The following is a 6276-nucleotide window of genomic DNA, read 5'->3' on the forward strand; positions in this document are numbered from 1 at the left end:
GGAATTGTCCAACATCTCACATATGATGGTGTATGCAACCTTGTACACATTTATAGTGGTTGTCAACCAGTGGGACCTTCATTATACCAATCTAAATAGTGCTGGTAACCTAACAATCACAAGGCACATAAAATGGATGATTTCAAGCATGAAAACCTAATGGGATGAAGAAGGTGGAGAGACTTGGTTTAGATGAAGCATTGAGATCGATGGTGAAGACTTCAGACCCACACACGGTGAACACTCACTTGTTTAACAATATGCCTTTTGTCATTAAATCCCATGTGTATCTAGAACCAAGCATTAGATCGTCCATTTCATGATAGCTACCAAGCATGTAAGAAAGGTTGCACTCAAGAAAGGCATCAATGATAAAATTATCATTGTTATTAATGGACTGTGGTACCAAAGATAAGATAATCCCATAGGATTCAACTAGTGAAAAAAGGAGTACCATTTCATGTTCAAACAATTAGTTGTTTTCACTATAAGGATTATTAAAAGGCACAACGAATTACAAATAAAAATTTTAAGGAGTGAGCTTTTACTATTGGAATTGATGGTCTAGTTGACATTGGTAAAATGGCTTTGATGTTGGCTCTCTGTTAGGCTTTGTGAGAGAACTACAACATTGCAATAGTTACAAATGATATTTTTACTGAAGAAGGTGGTGAGTTCTTGGTGAAACATGGTGCTCTTTTTACAGAAAGGATTTGTGTTGTTGAAACTGGAGGCTACCCACATGCTGCAATTTGAGAAGATATTACTATAAATTTAGGCCCTCTTGAGGAGTTGTCAAATCTTTTCATAGTAGACATAATTCTCTATAAATCTAGAGGAGATTATATGGCTGCAAATTTTAGTAGAGAACTAGCAAACTATATCATCTATATCATTGATGTTTTTAGAGGTGATAAGATACCTCAAAAAGGTGGCCCAAAGATAACCCAAGAAGATCTTCTTGTAATTAATAAGACTAATCTTGTAGTAGCAATTGGAGCCGACTTAAAAGTTATGGAACATGATGCTCTTCAAACATGTGATGGAGGATCACTTGTTTTTGCACAAAATCAAATATATTTGGAAATACATAAGCTACTGATATGATCTTTTCTTGTGGAGCAGATATTATAATTGTCAAAATCAAGGTTACACATCAAGTTGTTATGAAAAATTAAAAAATTGAGGATCTTACCCACTCTCATAGGAAATATGCCAAGTATACATCTATGTCCACACATTTAATCAAAAGAATATCCACTGATGAAAGATGGCCTTGAATAAATTAGGATCCTTATCTTTTAGCCATCATTATTATTTTTGAGAAAAAGATTGTAACTAAAAAGGGATATGCACATAAAGGTCATCCAAGAATGGTAAAAGTGGAGGGAATTAGTTATTCCCAAGAATCGGTTACAGGGGAATTCAGTGATTAAAACAAGGGAGATTAATGAAGGTAAGGATGTATAAATAGGAGAAAGGAATTCATGCTAAAGGTTCTTCTTTGCCAAGGTAGGAGTTATATAGCTACTGCTACAAGGAGAAGATTTTTTCTGGAAGCATTTTTTTCTTTATGCAGATTGACTATGATAAGGGGATTGAACAATACTATTATTGTTTTATCATGTTTCTAAAATAAAGAGGGACATAAGTGTGTTGGATTTTACAGTCATATACATTTGTGTTTATTATTTGGAAGGATTATGAGTCCTTTTATTTCTATTTTAGATGCAGTTCTTTATTACTATATCAGATGTGATATATGTAGTCTTGTGGCTATGTATTCACACTTTTGCATAAAGATGTTTATAGCTCTCTCTCTCTCTCTCTCTCTCTCTCTCTCTCTCTCTCTCTCTCTCTCTCTCTCTCTCTCTCTATTTTCTCTATAATATGAAAACATGGTAGATAGTCTTGTGGCTATTTACTAGTTTTTCATTCATTTCCAATTTAGCAATCTATTAATCGCATTTATTCCATATTGATGGATGAATGTCTAAAAAAGCCTTTGTGTCTTCAGGTTAAAGACATAACTAGATATCATATTCATTGAATACATTTTTATGAGGGAGTTATACCTCTCAATTCAAAGGAAGATTATCAATAAAATGATAATCTATCCAATTGTTAGTGCATTTTGTTCTTGTTTTGAAATATATTGAGTCATTAGTTTTTGGCAACTCCGTTGGGGAAAGAAAATGAAGTTTCAGTTCTTTCTTTCCTTGGATATTTGAAGGTTACCTCCCTGAGGAAAAAGGTTGGTGATTTTTGATCTTTTTGGTAAAAGAAGCCTAGTATAATCATGGCCTTGGCTATGACTCAATCATGGTAGCCACATTTTGGTCCTTTTGCTCTACCTCATTTCACACTCATGCCTACCAGATCAAAGAAATATTTTCCTAAATATGCTGGAAGAAGTGATCAAGATCCAGATAGCCACATTCGAGCATTCAATATAGCCTATGGGATTCTTGGTGTTTTAGAAGAAGATGTGTATGTCAGTCTATTTTTTAAATCTCTTGTTGATGATGATGTTATTTGGTTTCAGCATTTGGAAGATGGGTGCATAATTGGTTGGCGTGTGCTGGAAAGTAAATTTCCTGCAAGATTTAAACTAGCCATCAATGTAGGCTCTCTATTATGCAAACTCTTCAAAATTCAAAAAGCAGAAAATGAAGAGATAAGAAGCTTTGTGGATCGATTCACCCAAACCTTGGAAAAGATTCCACAAGTTGACCAGCCCAACCAAGATAAGCTGTTGTCAATCTTTATTGCAGCATTGCATCTAGAAGTCAGATTTCATCTCAAAAGGAGTAAGATACATGACCTTGAAATTTCTAAGAGAGAGGCTATTAAAATTGAAGATGATTTTGTTTTATCCAGTTGGTTTCAACAAGATAACATTAAAAAAGTCTTAGGTCCAAATTTTAAATTAAAAGATGAGTATGTAACTGATAAACCTTCACAGAAAAGAGTTTGCCTCTATGAACAATAGTATCATCCAAAGATAAAACCTAGAAAGAAAAGGCTTGTCCTCAAAATAGTAAGACCAACATCCTCCATTTTTTATTGTCAAATTACATCAATCTTTGGTGCAGAGGATTTGGTAATGCCTCCTTTATTTGAAAGTAGTCCTCACCATACAATGGGATCATATCACCTGCATGTTGAATATGATGATGAGGATTCTCAAGAAGTCACACCTAAAGAGTGTAATTCTTTTGATATGAAAAGGTGCTACTATTCACAAATTTAGAATAATAGCAAACTTACTTCCCAATATAATGATTCTATGAAGCATCTAGGTATGCCTCCTATAGAGGAAGAACTAGCTCAAGATGAGTTAAATACAAGCTTACTGATGGCTACCTCTCACCCAATCTTTGAATCCTTCTCTTTTGAATTTCCTAATGCATTTTCGGCCATCAATATTAATCATGAAAGCATGACAGATCTATATAACAAAAGGAGGATTCATAAGGAAGAAGCAAAGGGCATCTATCAAGCCCATGTAGAGGTAGAATATGAAACCTTTTTATTCCATGACTCATCATCTCGAGGGAAATACTGTCAACCTAAAATACAAAAGGAACAAGAGGACTTGTACACTCTTGTGAGGTGTCATTTAATAGGCTCAAAATGCTGATTTGCAGTCTAAGGTTATACACCAACTGGGAAATCTTCAAGAATCAGAGAAAGTCGCATTCACTCAAGATAGTGAAGATTCCCAAAAAAGAAAAACAATCACATGCTTGGGTAAAAGAGATACTCCTCAAACAATTGATAGATCAGTGAGTGAGACAAAAACAAAGTTCAAAGGGCTAGATGATAGATGGACTGGGGGTGAGCTTAACCCACTATACCTACCAACAATGTTCCATGAAGATGGCATTGTTAGAGAGAATCCTCTTTTCCAAATGCAAGAATCACCTCTAAGTGGGAAAGACCATTTATTTCCCTTTGGCATAGAGAATGCTGAAGCAAATATACTACAAAGAGAGCCACAAGGACCATTGAAGATTCCAACAAACACATTACCTCACAGTGAAGAAGTATTTTCCTACTTTCTATCAGCAAGCAAGGAAGGAATTGCTCTCATGAAAACTCCAAGTATAAGCCTTTCAAATTCCTCTAATTTAGATAAAGAGTTTTCCAACTTATTAGAAGCAAAGGATGATGGATTTGTTCTAATTGAGATTGACCCTGTGCTTGAAAAGGCTCACTTCTATCTTGAAGGTGTTTTGAATTCTAAAAAGCCTCTTTTGTATGCTGATCCAAAGGGTATGTATACTGAAAAAGACATAATCCCTACCTTGAAAATTTTAGAGCAGGTTTTGTTTCAGTGGATTGTTGGAAAAAGGGTTGAAAATTCTTTGTAGAGTGACCAGGAAAACTCAGAATTTTATGATGAGACGTGGCTATTTGGGTCTAATGATTGGTGGACAAGGTTCCCATATGTGATCAATCTAAGATACCGAGGAGACAAATTTTCCAAATGGAAGTGTTGGGTAGTGCCGTGCTGACACAACTCACTGTTCAGGAAGGGTTCTTTCTTCTCATAGCCAGTGAATGGCTCTGTGTAAGTTTTTCCTCTACTCTAGTTCTTTGGTGAGTTCTTCTCACCTATGTAAATTTGTAAATATTGCTGCTCTCTATTTTTGGTGGTGTGGTTGTTTGGTTGTTGTGTTGTTGGTTGCTTTGGTTGTTTTGGTGTAGTCCCCTTTTCTCTCTCCCTGCAAGCAGCCCCCTTTCTTTGCTCTCATGACTCTGTTGCCCAATGGCTAGGCACTAGTCTCAACCACATATTGCTAGATTCTTTGTGTCCCTTATGGCTCACATCCCCAGTCAGAGCCAATTGTTAACCTACTTTTAGCATCAGCATTCTAAACTTTCAAGTCAACCCCAAAAAGTAAATTTTGTTTGGTTTTTAATTGTTGATTATAGTTTATGAACTCTAACCTATGAAGAAAATAGTGTCATAAAGATATGTCAAAGTTGAACCATCAAGTTCAGAACTTCAAGTTCAATTTCAACTTCAAGTTTGAATCTAGCTTTGAGATCAAGTGTCAATTTTCAAAATTTTGTAGAATCAAGCCTCAAGCTCAACAATCTACTTTGCCATGTTTCAAAATGCAGATTTAGAAGCCCGATGACTTAAAGTTCATCACTATACTTAGATCTAGATTTCAAGTTGAACATGTAAAGTTCATGGTTCCATGTCCAGGTTTGGAAAGTTTTGAATTCAAAGTGAAAGGAATTCGATAATTTCTCCAAATTTAGGTTTAAATACTCGGACTAGTTGAAAAGCCAAATTATCAAAGGGGCAAAATTGTCTTCAAAGTGATGTTGGTAAGGCTAAGAGTCCAAATTTAAACTTAATAATATATCTCCTTTAGGGGTTATGATGTGAGACTATATCACACACTTGGAGCATTAGAAGATCATGATCTTTATGTGATTGCCACAGGACTTGATATGCTTCAATCCAAAGCGCATTATGGGATGCAAGCCTATGAAGGAATCATGGTCCTAATGAAATATTATTCAATTCAAACTGGAAATAATATACCAATGTTTGAATTCAACATTCATAACCTTAATAGGGCGGCTTAGTTATCAAGGAATATAGGTAGGGTTTCCCTATGTGTACAATTTCTTAGCAAGCAATGGTTTTGACATGCAAATATCCCAAATTTGAAAGATGATAGTCGAAGTGTTTGACTAGATGTCGAATGGAAAGGTGATGGATCAAATGGTGACAAGTAGTTTGAGTGACTCACATTAAATCAATGCTAATGCACCGACAAGGAGCTTAAATATAAACTTTTACATTCAATATAGTAATGGTAGAGTATGGGGAACCCACACAAATTGTTTGACATATTACCTCAATAGTAAGATAAAAGGGGTCACTATGAAGGTGCACGATGCACTCGATGGAATTGTCCAACATCTCACATATGATGGTGTATGTAACCTCGTACACATTTATAATGGTTGCCAGCCAGTGGGACCTTCACTATACTAATCTAAATAGCATTGGTAACCTAATAATCACAATGCACATAATCTAGATGATTTTGAGCATGAACCCCTTATGGGATGAAGAAGGTGGAGAGACTCGATTTGACTAAGAAAACAGTATAAGCCAAGCAAATTCTAGTTTAGGACAAGCATAAAGTTAGTATATGTTGACTGTTAGTAAAATTTAGTAAATGTCAAGCATTAGGAAATAATAGTAGTGACCGAGCTGAGAAGACATAGTTGGTGTCGAGCAAC

At 35.4% G+C, this 6276-nt stretch overlaps 1 pseudogene; it reads left to right on the forward strand.

Annotated features, from left to right (window-relative positions):
* Positions 1-510: 510 nt before the first annotated feature.
* LOC149535940 (urease accessory protein G pseudogene) lies at positions 511-1107 on the forward strand (annotated as a pseudogene).
* Positions 1108-6276: the final 5169 nt, after the last annotated feature.

Source organism: Cupressus sempervirens, chromosome 10, assembly GCF_028749045.1.
Source record: "Cupressus sempervirens isolate cs-2001-9-10 chromosome 10, ASM2874904v1, whole genome shotgun sequence".
NCBI classification, from domain to species: Eukaryota; Viridiplantae; Streptophyta; class Pinopsida; order Cupressales; family Cupressaceae; genus Cupressus; species Cupressus sempervirens.